We start from the raw sequence: 19,287 nt of genomic DNA on the forward strand, positions 1-19,287 counted from the left end.
CCTCACCTCTGAACCCCCAGTCTGAATCCACAGTGCCCAGAACACAGAAGTGTTCAACTCCCTCACACAGAGAACACAGGGTTAATGCCAAGTTCAATTACCTCCCAACCCCTACTTGAGTGTCTAACCCAGCACTAGGCACAAGGAGACGCAGCCAAAACGTACTTTGAGGTGATTGAGTGGATTGCATCTAGAAAGCTTCCCTAGTATCTGAGCAGTCTTTGTGGTGATGCCTTGCTTTGGGGGGATGAGAGGGCTGGATGCCAGAGAATTTCTGGAAAAAGTCTGTCTTTTCCCAAATACCCTTCCTCTCTGTGTCCAACAGAGCTTGACCTCAAATGTGCAAGTTCTACTATTCAGAAAAAGTTGGGCTCGGGCCTGACTGGGCTGGTACTAGATGTTTGTGATTTGTGTAATCATTGTGGCCTGGTTGGGCTCGGTAGCTGAGAGGCCCTCAGGCCTGAGCTTGGAAAAAAAAGAAATCTGAATGCCAAAAGCAGTTGCCCTGGGACACTTTGCTGGGCCCGCCCTTCAGGCTGGTTCCAGGACGTTTCCCTGCCTCAACTTTACTCATTCCTATGTGTCATTAGAAGGGCTTTCTACATCTCCCGTCTCTTCCTTAGAATTTCTATTTCTTTCTTCCAAGAACTATAAACTCTCGTCAATTAATTTGATGACCACAGGAACAATAATAGGGTTCTGTTTAAAAAGACTGGTGTAGAAAAGTTCCACATTGCCCTGCTCAAGAGAGGAAACATTTTCACTCTTAGGCAACATCCAGCTGCAGATAAGCCTCCAGCTGATTATAGAAGATGCTCTTCTATGCAATAAAAAGCTGATCCCCCCCTTGACCTCTACTTGTCAACACCTCATAAGTTCACTTTGAGTTGCTTCATAGCCTCAAAATTACAATGTCTTCTGGGAATTAAGCTTTATCATAATGCGATTGTGCTAAACAAACTTCAGCAAGCGGGGCAATTTGGAGGCTGGGTAATCTGCATAGACACACAGGTTTTAGGATGCCAGGAAAGCTGTTTCTTAGGGATTGTGGAATTGGCCCTAGGTCTAGGCTGCCGGCTCTCAAATGAATGTCATTTCACGGAGCAGGGAACTGAGACTTTAGGTCCGTATTTACACAGTAGCAAAGTTTAGGATGTTGGTCTCCAAACACCAGATCCTATCTCCCTTTTCCTGCCCACTCCCAGGACCCAACACGTCTGCTCTAATCCCCTCCCTGCTGGGAAGGCAGAAAAGAATCTTGACAGTTGATAGCAGAACCCCAGCGAGTAGGAAAGAGATTCAGTCTGATTTCCCTCCTTAATTAGTCATCTGCATTTTAAGCCATTTATCCCATTTGTGCTGTGGAAGTTTCTGTGCCCTGTCAAATGAATTTCAGGCACATGGGAAGGTAGTGGTAGGAAGTGGACAGAGGACCGTGAAGTCACACCTTGGGCAGGGCCAAAGTTCTCACCTTTGGCCACATGGTGGAATCACTTGCGGTCATTTTTTTTTTTTTCTTTTAAGATTTTATTTATTTGAGAGAGAGAGGGAAAGAGAGAGAGCACATGCACAAACGGGGAGAGGGGCAGAGGGAGAAGGCAAGCAGACCCCCCCACTGGGCAGTGAGCCCAAAGCAGCTGGACCATGAGGGGCTCCTTCCTGGGATCCTGGAGGCAGACACTTAACCAATGCTCCACATGGGGTCATTTTAAAAGTCCTAATGTTTGGGACACCTGGGTGGCTCAGCACTTGGGCATCTGCCTTCGGCTCAGGGCACGATCCTGGGCTCCCTGCATGGAGCTGCTTCTCCCTCTGCCTGTGTCTCTGCCTCTCTGTGTGTGTGTGTTTCTCAGGAATAAATAAATAAAATCTTTAAAAAGAAAAAAGTCCTAATGTCCAGGTCACACTCCAAATCAATTACCTTAGACTCTCCAAGACTGAGCTCCAGCATCAGGATTTTTTTTTTAACTGCCCTTTGATTCCAAGGTACAGCCAAGTTTGTGAACCAAAGCAGTATAAACCATTCTAAATCGGATGATGCCAATGTAGGGGGGGAACAGCTGCGGTTGTGATGAATGTCCATCCTTAATGGAGACAAAGCAGTATGATCTTGTACAGGGGGTCCAGGGCCCTCACCTTCTCCCATCCCTGTCACCACAGCGAATCTTTATCTCTGCATCTTGCTTCTGCCTGGCCAGGTATTCTACAGCATGCTCTCTGGGCATGGCCTCATCTCCCCACAGCTGCCCAGCAAGCCAGGTGCAATTATTGTGTACACTTTATTTTTTTTTTTTTTTGAGGTATTGTGTACACTTTAAAGATGACAAAGCTGAGACTTGCTTTGATGGAAAAGGAATGCAGATCTGTGTGACTCCAAAGCCTCTCTTCCAGGAAATATTTTTGAAGTCATTATTGTATGGATTAATACTGTATGCTTAAACATAATAATGGTTTCAACAAATATTTCCTGGGTGTCTCTTGTGGGCTGGGGGTAGAGTTGGGAGCAGGACAGGGTGAGGCCCGGCCCTCGGGGAGTTTGCAACCCAGTGGGCCAGATGGACTCTATTTGAAGACTCCACTCCAACAGTCACACTTGGAAACAGGTCATTTCCAGAGACAGAGTGAAGGAGACCAACAGGCAGCTGGCATTGGGAGCAACGGAGGAGGGGCTGCTTCCCCTAGGGGCCAGAGTTGCGGGAAGTAAGGAAGTGGGTCCTGAGAAGGAGCCAGGCTGGTTCCAGTGGGCAAGGGGCAGGGGCCTCCCCCATCTCCTGGGAGAGCCAGAGGAAGTCCCTTGAGGGTTTCAGGCAGAACAGTGACAGGATTAGCTTTGGATCATTAAGAGACAACCACGGAGGAAGTGGACACATTCTGCATCTCAGTACCTATGAGCTGGATGCCCCATCCTCCCTCACCGCCCCACCCACCCGGCAAAGGAGGGCCCACAGAGCCCATGGGTAACGGGCTGAGGAGCACATTTGTCAGCTAGCCTCAGCTCAGATTCTCAGGAAATACCGAAATAACAAGAGACCAGAGTGACCTAACTCAGCCAGAGAAGCTGGGAGGTTTTAATCAGAAACATCAGAGAAATTAGAACCTTAACATGAACAATCCTCGCCAGCTGGAAGTTCAGTTCAGTTCTTGCCTTCAAGGTCTTTGAAAAAGAATTCTCTACACAATACACTGGTCAGTTTTTGTGCTTAAATAATATTCGTGGGCTGGGACTCCAACCAGGGCTGAAATCTTCTTTACTGAAATTACACACGAACACCAGCTGATTTTCACCACACTTCTATTTGGGACATTTTGGGCATTTAAAGATAGTAAATTGTTTTCCAATAAAAAGTTAAAAATTAAAGATGAGCCTACACTCTGATATAAAATAGTAGGTGTTCCCTTAAGCCACATTCTTGCCTGGATTCTGTACCCAGTAGGTGCATAATCCATGTTGCCTAAACAGTGGGGCCCCCTTGGGGCAGCCCCTGGGCCAGACACTTCTCATAAGACCACCTCATAAGAGCATCCGGAGGCAGATGCCCCAATTTTCCCATTCTACAGAGGGGGAAACAGGTTCTATTTTCAGGCTGAGCCAGGTATTCCCATCTGATTGCTGAGCAATCATCCCAGTGCTTTAGGGCCATGTTGGGGGAGATATGGTTTCTCCAGGACAGGAAAGTGCTAGGAGCTTCCCCTTTATCCTTTAGACCTAGGGCCCATAATACTTTTAGGGGCCCAGGAAGATGTTTTGTTGTAATTTCTTTTAAAACTACAAGACAAATGATTAAAATGATCATGAAAACATAATCGTGAATCCAAGCCTGAGTCATATTCATCTTTATACAATATAGTTGTAGAATATTTTTTATAGAAGAGGGGGCCCATGAAGGCAAAAGTCACATGTGACCCCAGTGCCCCGTAATTCTGTCCCCACACGGGAGAAGAAGGCCAAGAGCTCCTTCTCCTGGCTCCCCACCTCCCCATGTCCTGTTGGCCCCTGGGGAGCTCAGCAAGGCCTGGCCAGAGCCCAGCCTATCTGTAGAGGCCCCGCGCCACACTGGCTTGGCCTGCAGAGCCCCTACCCCACACCCTGTCCTGTGACCAGCCTCCAGAGCCCCCCAGCGTCCTCGTGGCCCAGGGCTGAGGAAGGGTGTGTTCTGATTCCTGGCAGAGCCCAGCTTCCTGTTTTTCTCCAAGTGAACGAGGTCAGGCTGCTGCTGGACAGGGACGTGGGGACTAGTTATAGGCCAATAGATCCCAACCGCGCTGATGGGCTCGGTGGCTGAGGGAGGCGGGGGACAGCAGGCCGGTCCCACTGGACGCTCAGACGGCCTCTCTTTTTGACACCTCTGCAGACCCCCAGAGATCTCCACAAAGCTTCCTTATCTTCTCTGATCTCCTGGGCTTCAATCTGCTCATCTACGAAACAGACAGGGAGGTTACGCAGTGCCTGCCCACCCACTAAGAGGATCCAAGTCAGGCTGACATGGGAGCGGAAATAGCTTTGTCAACTGCCAAGAGCTCATCAGCCATCAGCGCAGTAGGGCTGGTGAGGAGGTGCCGCCTTCACAGCATCCATTTATCACTCCCTTGTCCTGTGAGGGGCTCTACCCCCATATAACTTCATCTTCACCTTGACATGGAGGATGGACCCACATTCCTATTTTATGACTGAGGAAAATGAGGCTAACTGCCTCCCCTCTAGTCCCAGGGGTGGGAAGTGACCCATGTCAAGCTGTGCCCACACCACAGCCCTCTCCCTCCTCGAAGCTGGTGTGGGCAACTCCAACTCAGAACTGGGGAATCCAGCTTCCCTCTGGTTGGTGGAGGGTATGGCCTTGACCAAGGGGACTGAGTAATTACTGGGTGGGGAAGATAAGATGCTTCAGTAGCCGGTGCCCCACAGACACCAGACAGATGCCAGGGGTTTATGTAAAGAGCCTGCCCACAGCCTCCCAGCACCACCATCCGTCCTTCCTTTCCATAGGTGTTGACCTCAAAGCACCTCTAATAAACTTTCTGCACTTGAATCTGTATCTCAGAATCTGTCTCCCAAAGAATTCAACCTGTAACAATCATCTTTACTCTCAACGGTGTTCCAGTTGGGACCAGCACCACCATCCATTTGACACTGTTCACTGAGTGTTGGCTTGCTGCCGGTACATGCCCTTCTCGGGTGCCCTTGTAGGACTCCTGCACCTTCCCCCATCCAGGCGGTGGAGCCAGCTCTCCCACCTCTGCCATAGGCTTTGGGAGGGTTTTATAACCTGTGTTTGCCCCAGTTCCCTCTCCTGGAAAATGGGACCGATCATAGTACTGACTTCACAGGGCTATTGTTCAGATTGAAGCACTCATGCATTAATTCATAGCAATTGTCATGATCAGCACCCTCTCACACTTCTTTCTTTTCAACCCCTCTTGCTTCCCAGACCTCACTTCTTTCTTCCACTTGCCCTGCCCACTGCCCTCTCGGCTTCATCCCTCCCTCATCCTTACCAGGCCCTTTCCTGACCTTGGGAGAGGCATCCAGGAAAAGCAGACACAGCCAGGAGGAGTCCACAAAGCTACAGCCAAGGTAGGATCCAAGTGGAGAATCCAGCCACGTGAGAAAGCAGGGTTCTAAGCTGCCAAGGGCCTCCTCTCCCACCAAGGCTTCTTGGGTCCAGGAGGAAGGGCCATTCATGGGGTCAGCCAAGGGGGGCATTCATGATGCACACTCTCCGCCAGCACCTAAAGGTCCGGAAGTCCAAAACAGAGGACAAGAGGCAGCTGAGTCACAACAGAAGCTGGCTTTTCATTTGCGTGACTTTGAGCATGAATAAGAAATGGCAGGGGACAGGGAGTCTCATCTAGGCAAAAGCAAGCCCAGGGCAGCCTGCCCATTAGCTCAAATACTTGTGGGATGCAGAAGAATAAAATAAGAGGTTAGTGCCTGATGCATGGGTAGCAACTTATGAAATATTTGCCAAACGGATAAATGACTCCATGTGGGAGTGGAGGCAAGGTGTGTTGGAGAAAGGAGTCAAAGGGAGGTGGAGCCCGGAAACAGCACCAAAGGCCACATCCACCATACTGAATGCAGACCAAGATGGCAGCTCACAGGTAACACCAACAGCTAACCCCAGAGGAGCACTTCGTGTGTGCCCCAACAGTTCTGTTGTCATTACCATTGTTTTACAGACAAGGAAACTGAAACATAGAGAAATCAAGACACTGGCCTGAGGTTTATAAACCCAGACACTCCGGCCTCAGGGTGTCTCTCCTGCCTCTGAGTTTATTCTCAAGAGGAATATCCTCAACTTTCAGGTCATATGTTGATTCTTCAAATCAAATGTCATGTTTTGGGCTTCTCTCAGATTTTTTGAGTTCATGTGCTCTGTTGAGGCTCCCTCAGTGGTCTTCTGACTCATTTTCTTCACATTGCCACCTGTTTCTCCAGCAGCTCCATGCTGTTGGACATCTTGGTTCAAAATCAAAACAACATCAGCAATTAGGAGAGAGGATGCGGTGGTTTGCACTAGGGTGGAGGTGGTGAAGATGGAGAAAGTGAACAGTTGGCTCTGTTTGGGAGACAACTTCCAATAGTTTGGATGTGGGAGTGAGAACAATAATTATACTCACCTCATCGCAAATTAAATGATATGATGATCCTGCAGGGAGTGACATAATGCACGTGAAATGATATAATGCACACCAAAGGCACCAACTGTCCTCTAAAGCAGAGGAAATGGGTGAGAGAAGGGAAGAGAGCTGGTGATAAAGAGGTTGCAGACTGAACAAGCCCTGAGCTTCATGCCACCCTTCACTGATACAGGGTTCCAGCTGAAGGCCCCAGTAGATGCTCCCACCATGGGCACCCCAAACAGCCTATTGCCTGGACATGTTTGTCATCAGTGCCCCTGTGGCAGGTGCTGTGAGGCACCATCCAAATCCCAAGTTGTTGGGAAAGCTGCCAGATGATGCCTTCAGCTGTCAGCCCTCTTTAGGGACGGCCTTGCCCAAGGCCACACCTCCTTCCAGAGGCAGGAGGTATAAAAGCCAGACCACATACCCTAACTGGAGCTGATGCTGAAGGGGCCATCTGAGGTCTGAACCCCCTGTGGAGTTGGCCAAAGTCTTCACTGATAATGTGGTACTTCTCCCTCTGCCTAGTCTGACTTGGGTACCTTCCTTTCCATAGGTGTTGACCCCAAAGCACCTCTAATAAACTTTCTGCACTTGAATCTGTATCTCAGAATCTGTCTCCCAAAGAATTCAACCTGTAACAATCATCTTTACTCTCAACGGTGTTCCAGTTGGGATACTAAATTATACAATCACTCTAGCTCTGTGAGACCTATCAGGTCCCAGCACTTGTCACAGCTCATTGTCATTATTTATTTAGTGACACTGGGCAGCCTTCCTGAGATGGGTCATGTGTGGGTCTTATTCATTCCCAGTCATGCAGCTCAGGGCTTGTCATGGCAGGTGTTCAGTAGATATTTGATGAATGGATGAATGAACCACACTATATGAGCATTTAGAGAGCAATGCAGCCAGCGGGGTCATGGGAGGAGAGGGTTCTCTAAATCTTTGAAGGAAAAGTAGCAGCAAGACATGTGTACCCCTCCCACCCTCACCCATCCCAACCAACTGCTTTTGCATTTAGCTCCTCCCAATGACATTTCATCCTGACTATGGTTTTCAGGATTTTTGTGTTTGTGGTTTCACTCATCCCTTCACTCCCTCCTTCATTCATTCGTTTAATACCTAAGTACCTACTGAGCAATCGCTGTGTGTCAGGCCCAGTTCAGAGCACTGGAATACAGAGGTGAGTATAACCCCGCCCTCCGTCCTCTGGAAGCTCACAAGTTAGAGGGAGGAACAGTTATGTAAACAACCGTGATGTAGTGTGAGGATGCATTGCACACCAAGGCTACCCTCAATTTTTATTTTAGCGAGACTTCACTTGCACTAATGTTGGGTGGAGGGAGGAAATGGATCCTTGGGTTTGTCCGCACCCTCAGAGGTGGCTCTGATCCCAATTGTACCTTTTCCTAAGAACCCACACCCACACTCCAACCTCACTGCTGCTCCCACTCCCTCCTCCTGCCTCTCCAACCAAAATCCATCTGTCCTGTGGCTCAGGCCAGGCTCACAGTGCCTTTCAAGATGACAAGTACTGAATCATAAAAGTGGCGGTGGAGTCAGCTGTTCCTTCCTGGATAAGGGTCAGGTTTTAAAGCAAGCCTTCTAGAGATAACAGCCTGTTGGTTGCCTGCTCCAGACCAGGTGGGCAGAGAGCTTGTCCTGGGTGGAAAGGGAACCCAAGCTGTAGACTTGCTTGGCCTCTTGCACAGCAGACAGGAAGCCACCCATCTTCATGGGTGAAATTCTCAGGAGCCCCAGGTGGGCCTCTGGAGGAAACCTGGAGCCAGTCTGCGGCATTGGCAGTGCCCAGGAGAGCTGTCAGGCCACACTACCTCCCCACCCACCCTCTAGCTTCCCATTCCCATCTCCTGTTAGTCAGAGGGGCCTCGGGAAGCTCACACACAAAGCAGAATTCCAGGAACGCCAGGCTAGGCAGACTCCTGGCTGTTTTCTCAGTTCCTTTTTGCTTCTTAAAGGTCTCCCCTGTGGGAGCTCGGCCCCATGACCTTCCAGGCAGAATCCTGGTTGATTGCCTCTGCGCTGTGTCCCCCTCCCCCCACAATTACACTTCTCAGCGGCTTCTGAGAATCCTAGAAGGTCACTGCTGGAAAGGACCGTTATAGATAGTGAAAGAGGAAGCTGAATGGCTCCAGCCCAGAGAGATGGCCTCCATCTAAAACTGTCCCACCTGCCAGACTGCATCTCCTCAGGGTCCCCAGCCTCCGGAAGTGCAGCCAATAACCAGGCGCCAGTGGTGTGGGGCATGGGAACCAGACAATCTCACTCTTGGGTGACTGACCCTTCTCAGAGGTGATGAAATAAAAAGGTTTAACTGTTCTAGAAAAGGGTATGTGTGTGTGCTGGGGTGCTGACAACATACAAAACCCAGGCTATGATCAGAAAAGGTAGAGAGCTCTTCCAACTCACCCCCAGCATCACAGTGGGAGGGGGGGAGATGCTGAATTTTCTAGAAGGATGAAGACCACCTGGAGGGACTGCTCAACTGAGTGTCTATGAGTGCCAAGTGATGGGAAGATTGAGTAAGAAGTGACTCCAGGCATGTTGTTTCTCATTTTCCAAGTTCCCAGATGCCTTTTCATTGCCTCTAGCTCTGCTTCCCCCCACACCTCTTTTCATTAACCCTGTCCTTTCTTATCTCCTCCCCCACAGAGGTTCCCTGCCACAGGGCCTTGAGGTACCGCCCACCCTCAGACCACAGCTGACAACCACTGGTAGAGAGTTACTACCACCTACTTGGCATCAAGGGCACATTTGTGAAATGCGCCATTGTTTACATTTGTAACCACCGAGCTAATTGCGTCTTGAGCTAACAAGCTTGTGGGTGATTGCAGACCTACTAGTGGTTGTGGAATTGTTCAGAAGGTTCTGGCTTTGAAAGCTCTTCAAAGGCCGACCTGGGGGGAGAAAAAGCTTCCTTGGGTTTGGTTACTTCATCATAGTATATTTTAAGAGATTTATTGAGCAAGTCTTAGCCAGATTATGAATATCTGACTAAGTGTAGGGCATGAGCACCCCTGGCAGAGTCGTCTCCAAATACCTCCGGAGCCAGCAATGACAAAGAAGCCTTGGGCATCTGGGGAATTCAAATGAAAGAGATTTTCTGAGGGAATGCAAATTCCTAACAGTTCATTAAAACGCGTGCATGCGCATGCACAAACATGCACACACGGGCAACCATATGCAAACCTTTGTGCCCAGGAACTCAGTGAAATCAAAGCAAATAATAAATGATAAATAAAGTGCCTAGGAAGAAATATGGAAGCAAGACCATTTTGATATCATAGATGATGAGGATACAAAAATAAACATCAACTACAGTATAAAGAGCCTCATCTTGGAGCACCTAGGTGGCTCAATGGTTGAGCATCTGCCTTTGACTCAAGTTATGATCCTGGAATCCTGGGATGGAGTCCCGCCCCCCACCTTGGGCTCCCAGCAGGGAGCCTGCTTCTCCCTCTGCCTATGTCTCTGCCTCTCTCTGTATCTCTCATGAATAAATTAAAAAATCTTAAAAAAAAAAAAAAAGAGCCTCAGCTCTCTGTGTTTTGTTTACATTAGTGATTTATTCACGTGGGTCATTTGAATATCACCTTCATGGGGTTTCTTTTTCCCACCTCTGAATTCCACCTCTGTTATTATTCATTTAACATTCTTCTCTAAATTGACTCATTTTCCTTTTTAAGCTTAGATTATTTTGAAAGTAGCATGATTATCCTTGATACTTTGAAAGGAACCTTCATCTTTGACTGTAGATGAAAAATCAGTATCATTTGCTATGTAAAATAAATCCAATGAAAACCAAATACTCGAAATGCCTGGGTGGCTGGGATCAAGTCCCACATCATGCTCCCTGCAGGGAGCCTGCGTCTCCCTCTGCCTATGTCTCTACCTCTCTCTGTATCTCTCATAAATAAATAAAATCTTTAAACAAACAAACAACAAACAAAAAATACTGTTAATAAGCTCTACCTAGGTCTGTGGCCTGCCAAAAACTCTAATCGTTAGACCAATACTCTGTCTCGAAAAGATGAGCCAGTGTTAGGAAAAGGTGTTAAAGACACATTGGCACCAAAGGAGACTTTCTTCTTGACTTAATTAGAAGGATTGACAGAAAGTGTGACCCACTACTTCAGACTTAATCCTCTGTCTATTCTCCACTATACAATGGCAGCTCCATGATGCAAGGACTGGGGTCTTTGTGTTCACTGATCTACCCTGCCTGGTGCCTAGAGCTGGCCTGGTATAGAGTGTGTGGTTAGTAAATATTCGTTCAACGCATGGATTAATTAATACACAAAATGACATAGGTACAAGGCAACAATTCTTGTCACATGGAATGGTTGGAAACAGGTAAGTCCATCAACAGGGGACCAAGTAAATTACATACTAGCCAATTGTATGTGTAGCCATACTACACAATGGTATAGGATGCGGTCTTTAAAAAGAACTAGGCAGCTCTTTATGTCTTACGTGGAACTCCCTGATATGTAAAGTGAAATAAGCAAGGAACAGAGCAGTCATGTGTAGCATGCTTCCATTAATTTATTTAAAAGAGGGCAGCCTGGGTGGCTCAGCGGTTTGGCGCTGCCTTCAGCCCAGGGTGTGATCCTGGAGACCAAGGATCGAGTCCCATGTCAGGCTCCCTGTATGGAGCCTGTTTCTCCCTCTCCCTGTGTCTCTGCCTCTCTCTCTCTCTCTGTGTCTCTCATGAATAAATACATAAAATCTTAAAAAAAAAAAAAAAAAAGTTACCTAACCTATTTAAAAAAAAATTTTTTTTAAAGAGGCTACATGGGGGCACCCGGGTGGCTCAGTCCAGTTGAGCATCCAACTCTTGATTTTGGCTCGGATCATGACCTCAGGGTCGTGGGATTGAGCCCCACATTGGGCTCCCAGCTCAGGACAGTGTCTGCTTCTCCCTCTCCCTCTACGCCTCCCCCTGGTTGCTCTCTCTTTCAAATAAATAAAATCTGTTAAAAAAAATAAAATAAAAAGGGCTATATGAATCTATGTGTTTGTAGATGCACAAAACATGTCTGGGAAAATGCACAAGAAACTGGTAAGAATGGTTGTTTCAAAAAAGGAAGACTCGTAGCCAGAGATAAAAGAAGCATACTCTTCTGAAATTGGGACAAAGCGCACACATCCACATCAACTATTCAAGGAATAGACTTAAAAAAAAAAAAGGGAAAAAAAGAAGAATTGGAAAGAAAATAACTTTCTCAGCATGACATCAGTGTTACTTAGGGCTCTGGCCCACCACACAGGGTCCAGTGCACCACTGGCAGACGGAGTGCCTCACTTGGGGAAGCCATGGATTATAGGACAGCTCCATTAGGATGGCACAGATTTGTGAAAGCACTCTCATCTCCACAGCTGACATCTGCTCTAATCTCTGAATCTTAACTCTGGGCTTTCCCTCCACCTCATCTGAGCATCTTTTATCTTAACGGAGTAAAATATGATTGGCCCATTAGCAGCAGAATCACATAGTCCTTGACTGAGATTTCTGGCATTCTCTCTGTCTCTATCCCATTAAATTACTTATCTCCTCCCATAGCTTTTACCAGGAGAGGTTCCCTTTCTCAGAAAATAGGAGCGGCACTCTCGACTAACCTGGGTTACAGACCCATCTTCTGTACCATTTCCATGTGTTACACAATCCCTCATAAGCACAAGCTGATTACATATGAAGGTTTATGACACTGTGATTTCATTCTCGGGCCATTTTTCATGATTGGGAACTCTCAAGATGGTGACATTTTACAAATCTCAGCATACAAGTCAGTATTGCATGTAATAGAAACTCAATTGCAGTGGCTTCACCAGGTAACAGGCAGACGGAGGACAGCAGTCCTAGGAGGTGGGCAGTCCCTGGTTGTACCATGGTTCCATGAGGCCATCAGGGACTCAGCCCATCTCCCTTTCCACTCTGCCATCCAAGAATGAAGTTTTCATTCTTATGGTCAAGCACAGGCTGCTAGATCTACTGATAGTGGGTCCACATTCCAAACAGAAGAAGTATAATGAGCCAAAAGACAAAAGGGCATGTGCCAGCTGGGTTGGCCCTTGTTAGCAAGTTTTCCCAGAAGCCCCATCCAGAGACTTGTGTGCACATCTTACTGGCCAGAATTGTGTCACATGGCCACCCTAGCTGCAAGGGAGCCTTTAAAACTGAGCAGGTCTATTACTATGAGCAAAATTAGAATTCCAATCTTCTTCTTCTTCTTCTTCTTTTTTTTTTTTTTTTTAAGATTTCATGTATTTATTTCTTTAGAGACAGACAGACCATGCACACAAGCTAGGGAGAGGGACAGAGGGAGAGGGAAAGAAAGAATCTCAGACTCTGCACTCAGCACAAAGCTGGGTGTGGAGCTCAATCCCAGGACCGCCAGATCATGACCTGAGCCAAAATAAAGAGTTAGAGATTTATCCACCCAGGTGCCCCAGAATTCCAATCTTAAAGAAGGATAGGCCGGATAACCCATAAGCAAAAGATATCATTTTAAACTACTATTATATTAGCTATTAAAGTATGCATAGCTTAGCCACCCAGGTAGATAAAGGAAGGCAATGAGGATATATTTATTCATTTTTAAAAAATCTTTCACACGTTTAGCATAGAGCTGAAATTGAACGTGGGACATATTTTGGGGAATGGGGGTGGCAGAGTGAGGTTAGATACCTACAATGGAAACTGGGAAGCCACTAGAAACAGGTTTCTGAAGCAGATGACAATAAGGAGCCACAGCAGGTTCTTGATCCGAGGAATGATGCTGAGCCAATTTAGTTCAACACACATTTACTGAACCAACTCACCAGGGTGGTGATTATAAGCTGCCTCTAGGCACCGTCTGTACAGGAGATGAGGCAGGCAATCAACTGGGAACTGTGATACTTAAGAGGAAGCATTTCATCGGAACCTTGAGTTATGGATGTGATTTGACAGGCAGAACCAGAGGGGTACGTTTCAATCCACAGGACAGCCTGTGGTCCAGGTGCACTGCACTCGGAGTGGTTTGGGGGCAATAGAAAGTAGTACAGAAGGGTGTCTACAGGGAAGTTGTGAACAGTAAGATGGGGCTGGACTGTGGGGACCTTGAGAACCAGATAACAACCTTGTTCTTGGGGTGCCTGGGTGGCTCAATGGCTGAATGTCTGCTTTTGGCTTAGGTCGTGATCTTGGGGTCCTGGGATCAAGTCCCGCATTGGGCTCCCCGTGGGGAGCCTGCTTCTCCCTCTGCCTGTCTCTGCCTCTCTGTGTGTGTCTCTCATGAAGATAAATAAAATCTAGATAAAGATAAATAAAATCTTTAAAAAACAAACCAAAAAAAAGCTTGTACTTTATCAGTAGGCAATGGGGAGCCACTGAGAGTTTTGAGCAAGGGAGTAACAGGACAGAGTAGGACAGAGTGGAATGGAAATGAGGGAAGCAAGAGAAAGCAGTGAGACAGCACCAGGGCACTGGTAGAAAGGGGAGACAAAGGAAGGCCACAGACACAAAGGACATTATGGAGAGAGAGAGCGTCAACATGGCTTGGGGAGAGCAGGCAAGAGGAGGTGTTGGAGGCGACGAAGGCTCCTAGGGTGGGAGGTGATGTCATAGAGAGAGATGCGGCACTGCACAGACAGAGCTGGAGATGCCAGGTGGCTAGAAGTGGAAATGTTTAATGACTCCCTGGAAATTCCAGTTGGCTGCTCAAGAACGAGGTCAGAGATGAAGGCGTTTATTTGGAAGTTAACCAAGAAGGACAACTGAGGTGCCTCAGATACATTATGTCCGAAGCTGACACACCTTTCTTTCCCAGAACCTCTCTCCTCCTCTGGCTCCTGAGCAGCAGCAGCAGCCCAGATTTGGCCCTCCCATCCTCCAGCCACGCCCAATCTGCTGATTTATTTTCTCAATAGCGAGTCTCTCTGTATTTTGCTGATCTCTCTTGCTCCCCATCCCCTTGCACTGCCTTAGTCCAGCCCCTATCATCCTCTTACCTGGTCTACTGTAAAGGTCCCCCAACCCTGACTGGTCTCCAAATCTGTAGCCTGTACCCTATACCCCAATCCTTTCACACTGCAGAAGAGAAATGTCTCTAAAATTCTGTTCTGGAAATGTTCTTTATCTCTCCCCTGGCCCAGCCTACAAGACCCTCTACAATCCAGATCATAGCCAGTGGGACCAGCCTGAGTCTCACTCGCCTCGTCCTTGCATCCCACACCCATTTCCTCAATGTGTCTTGACATGTCCCTTGTCTCCATGCTCTTCCCACCTTATTCACCTGGCTTACTGCTACTGTACAGCTTGGCAGCAATAGGTTCAAGCATCACTTCCTCTAAGAAACCTTCTTTGATCTCCCCTATGTGTTCTTACTTTACCCGGGGCTTCCTTCTACCCTCTACATTGTATGGCAACCTTACCTCTCCTCTAGTGCAGGCTTCATGACTTTTTCAACTTTCTCTGTTGAAAGAGAGGCATAACAGGTATTCAACTAATGTTTGTTGAATGATTAAAAGAAGTCAGGAATGGAAGAGAACTCCTAGGGAGAAAGTTTAAAGAACTGGGGTGCTTAGGACTAAAACTTGGGGAGTGCCTCAGTTTTTAAGAGTGGGAGAAGGAGGGGTGCCTGGGTGGCTCAATCGGTTAAGCATCTGCTTTTGGCTCAAGTCATGATCCAGGAGTTCCGGGATTGAGCCCTGAGTGGAGCCCTGAGTTGAGCCCTGAGTCAGGCTCCCTACTCAGCAGGGAGTCTGCTTCTCCCTCTTCCTCTGCTCCTCCCCCTGCTCATGCTCTCTCTCCCACTTGTTCACTCTCTCTCTCAAATAAATAAAATCTTTCTTAAAAAAGAAATGGGGGTGGGGGGAGAAGGAGGGGCGCTGGGGGGGCTCAGTCAGTTGAGCATTCAACTCTTGATTTTGGCTCAGGTTATGATCTCAGGGTCGTAAGACTGAGGCCCCCATGGGGCCTGATTGGGATTCTCTTTCTCCTTCTCCGTCTGTTCCTCCCCACCCTCCATCTCTCCCTAAAACAAAACAAAACAAGAATGGGAGAAGGAAAGAGACACAGAAAGCGCAATATCTCCAAAGACTCAGGAAGAGAATTGTCCTAAAACCCCAGTTATCCCTTTACTGTCTCCATAATTTTGCCTTTTCCAGAACAACATATAGTTGGAATCATACAGTATGTAGCCTTTTCAGATTGTCTTCCTTCACTTAGTAATAAGCATTTAAGTTCCCTGCATGTCTTTTCATGGCTTGATAGCTCATTTCTTTTTAGTGCTGAATAATATTTCATTGTCTGAATCTATCACAATTTATTTATTTATTACTATGGAGACAGTACAAAGATCAGTGGTTGCCAGGGGTTGAGACAGAAGGAAGGAATGAATAGACAGAAAGCAGTGGATTTTCAGGGCAGTGAAAATACTCTGTATGATACCATAGTGATAGATACTTGTCATTACACATTTTTCAAATCCACAGAATATAAAGCCACAAGAGTGAACGCTACTGTAAACTATGGACTTGGGATGATTATGGGTCAGTGTAGGTTCATCGGTTGTTTAAAAAATACCACTCCCGTGGGGGGTGTTGATACTGTGAGAGGCTGTGCATGGGGGAAATCTCTGCACCTTCTGCTCAATCGTGCTGTGAATCTAAAACAGCTCTTTTTTTTTTTTTTTTTAAGATTTTACTTATTTAGATTTTATTTATCTATGAGAGACTCAGAGGCAGAGACATAGGCAGAGGGAGAAGCAGACTCCCCATGGGGAGCCTGATGTGGAGCTCAGACTCAGCCCTTAAAACAGCTCTCAAAAATGTTAATTCTTTTAGGGGCACCTGGGCGGCTCAGTCCGTTAAGCGGTTAAGCGTCTGCCTTCAGCTCAGGTCATGGTCCCAGGGTCCTGGGATTGAGCCCAGAGTCTGGCTTCCTGCTCAGCAGGGAATCTGCTGCTCCCTCTCTCTGCCCCTCCCTCCTGCCCCAACCCCTTCTCATGTGCGTGCATTCTCTCTCTCAAATAAATAAATGAAATCTTTTTTTAAAAAAGTTAAGGGTTTTTTTTTGTTGTTGTTTTTTAATTCCAGTAATGACTGGGAATGTTTTCCCCTCTCTAGTTTTCAGGTCCCAGTTTAACTCCTCAGGGAAGCCTTCTCTGAGCCTCTCCACTGTGTCAGACCCCACATTATCCTCTCCCATCCCATACCTGCCCTGGTCCTGGGCGGTGTGCCCTCCCATCTCGTTCTTACCTTCTCTTCTTTGCACTGGTGACTGATCCCTGTGGGCTCCCAGGTGAAGGAGAGGCGCTGGCAGAAAGTCATGGGGTGGAAAGGGGAATGAAAGGAGACTCTTCATCCCTCTTGGTCTTGAGTCATGTCTATGGAAGGGGTTGTGTCTCCTCTCTGGTTCCAACTTCTTCCAAGAGACCCCGGCCCCAGACACTGATTACACTGCTTCCTCCTCAAGAACCTCCAGTCCAGGGGCGCCTGGGTGGCTCAGTCAGTTAAGCATCTGCCTTCAGCTCAGATCATGATCCCAGGGTCCTGAGATCAAGCCCTGAGTCCCACTCCTTGCTCAGCAGGAAGTCTACTTCTCCTTGTCCCTCTGCCCCTTCTCCCTACTTGTGTTCTCTATCTCTTTCAAATAAATAAATAAATAAATAAATAAATAAATAAATAAATAAATATCTTTAAAAAACAAAACAAAAAACCCACCTCTCCAGCCCAGGAGGAGCAGTGGATTCCTGATTACCTTGCCATCTCCTCCTGGACTTCTTCGCAATCCATCCTTTCTGTAACCAACTCCTTGGATGTTTACAAGCTCAGAGTGAGTGCTGCCTCCGGAGTTGGGCCCTGCCTGATATAATACATTGTATCCTCCCTCTCTGTGGCCTCTGTCACTTGGAATGACTTATGTCCTCATCTGGAGTCACATGCTTGAGCAAGGTCTGCCCACCCACTAGACTGGAAGCTCCAAAGGGCAGGCACAGGCCTGGAGGTTCTGCACTCTCCAGGACCTGACAGAGTAAGTTCACCGAGCACCACATTTATGGTGTCTGCAGATGAGAGCTGAGATGACATCATCTGAGCAATTAGTGGGTGTCCATGGAGAGAAGGGGTAGTGGGCCAGAAACCACACAGCAAGGGGTACATGCAAGTGGGAAATGAAGCAGACATCCAGAGCACCCAGAATTTTGGGAGTTAGGAGGGGAAAAGAAGGTTGGGCCAACAGTGTAGGGAAAAGCCAAGACAGAGGGTTTTTAAATTATGATTTGTCTGTTTCTATGCTGGGGAGACTTGATCATATTTGGAGGTTGAGAGGAACATGCCAAAGGGGAGGAGGTCAAGGGTAGGAGAACCTGGGACATGGGGGGTGGAACACATGACTGCAGCGGTCTTTTAGGAGGATTAAGGCCACAAGAAGGGTTGAGAATGGTGTGGAGAGGAGACTGCAGGCAGGGAGGAGAGTTAGGAGAAGATAACCAACCAACCGGCATCGAACCTTACTTAAGCCAGGGCTCCCTAAGAGGGCCCATGAGTTGAAAAACGTATCAGAACGGATATTCAGGACCTGTTCTCGGTAAGGTCATTTTTGCCCAGTGCCCCACAGAGAACCCCAGCCAGTCAGCTCCAACGTCTGCAGAGATGGGCACGTCTTCTTATCCACATCACCATGGCTCCTCCTCTTCTCCAGCAACACTATGGTTTGCCATTCTTCCATCTCCCACGTGGGGCAGAATTGGTGGGAGGCAGGCAGGACCCAGGATCTGTGTGCCGATAAAAGTTTAACAACCAGCCTGAGGGTAGGTAAGCCTGGCCTTAAACTGTTTGCCAATTTCCACAGTGTAAATACTCTCTTCTCATCCAGTGTTCAGCTACCAACATGAGGTCACTGAAGGCAAAGTAGGAATGGAGCTGTAGCACACCACTGCCTGCACCCATTCCCTCTCCTGCCTCCCTGGCCCCCCACATACCTCTAGACTGGGCGGCAGCAATGGTAGGCCTAAGCCAGAGAGGGCTGCAATAGCACCATGCTGCAGCCCCGGGCAGGCTCTCCTGGGGAAGGTAGAACTGCCTCTCCTCCAGAAACATCCACCCCCACCCCCCAGTCACCTCTGATCTCAGCCTCACATCTGAGTTCTTCTCAAGTACAACTTCAGTATCTCACAAGAATTTGGGGCCTGAGATCCACAGACACTCAGATGACTCACTAGCCACTTTCTCACTAGACATGGCTGGACACCATTAACTGTGCTGACTAAGGTGATAAAAACCAGAATATAATTTCCTTTTTCCCAAAGCAAACAGAAGAGGAAAAATGATTGAGGGAGCTCCAAGTATTGTCTCACTGATGCACGACAGTCACTCACTCTTCCATAGAACTCATGGGCAAATGGCTCCCTGAAGCCCAAAGGCTCTTTGCAGAGTCCTTCATGGCTCTGGGGTTGTGCCTGGTTTGAATCCCAGCTCTTTTTTTTTTTTTTTTAGATTTATTTATTTATTTTAGGGGGCGGGAGAGTATGTGTGCAAGCATGCATGGTGGGGGTGCAGAAGGAAAGAATCTCAAGATCTCAAGCAGACTCCTTACTGAGCGCTGAGCCCTCAAGCCCTGAGCCCCACTGTGGGGCTCTATCTCATAACCCCAAGGTC

The 19,287-nt window shown here is 47.7% G+C and overlaps 1 long non-coding RNA gene across 1 annotated transcript; it reads right to left on the reverse strand.

Annotated features, from left to right (window-relative positions):
• Positions 1 to 3,048: 3,048 nt before the first annotated feature.
• Positions 3,049 to 18,404, reverse strand: LOC140597728 (uncharacterized). The gene is made up of 4 exons (XR_011999614.1): positions 17,390 to 18,404; positions 16,888 to 17,274; positions 5,510 to 5,727; positions 3,049 to 4,416 (listed from the first exon to the last, which is right to left on the reverse strand). It is a non-coding gene; the product is annotated as an uncharacterized lncRNA (long non-coding RNA).
• Positions 18,405 to 19,287: the final 883 nt, after the last annotated feature.

Source organism: Vulpes vulpes, chromosome 2 (genome assembly GCF_048418805.1).
Source record: "Vulpes vulpes isolate BD-2025 chromosome 2, VulVul3, whole genome shotgun sequence".
Taxonomy (NCBI): Eukaryota; Metazoa; Chordata; class Mammalia; order Carnivora; family Canidae; genus Vulpes; species Vulpes vulpes.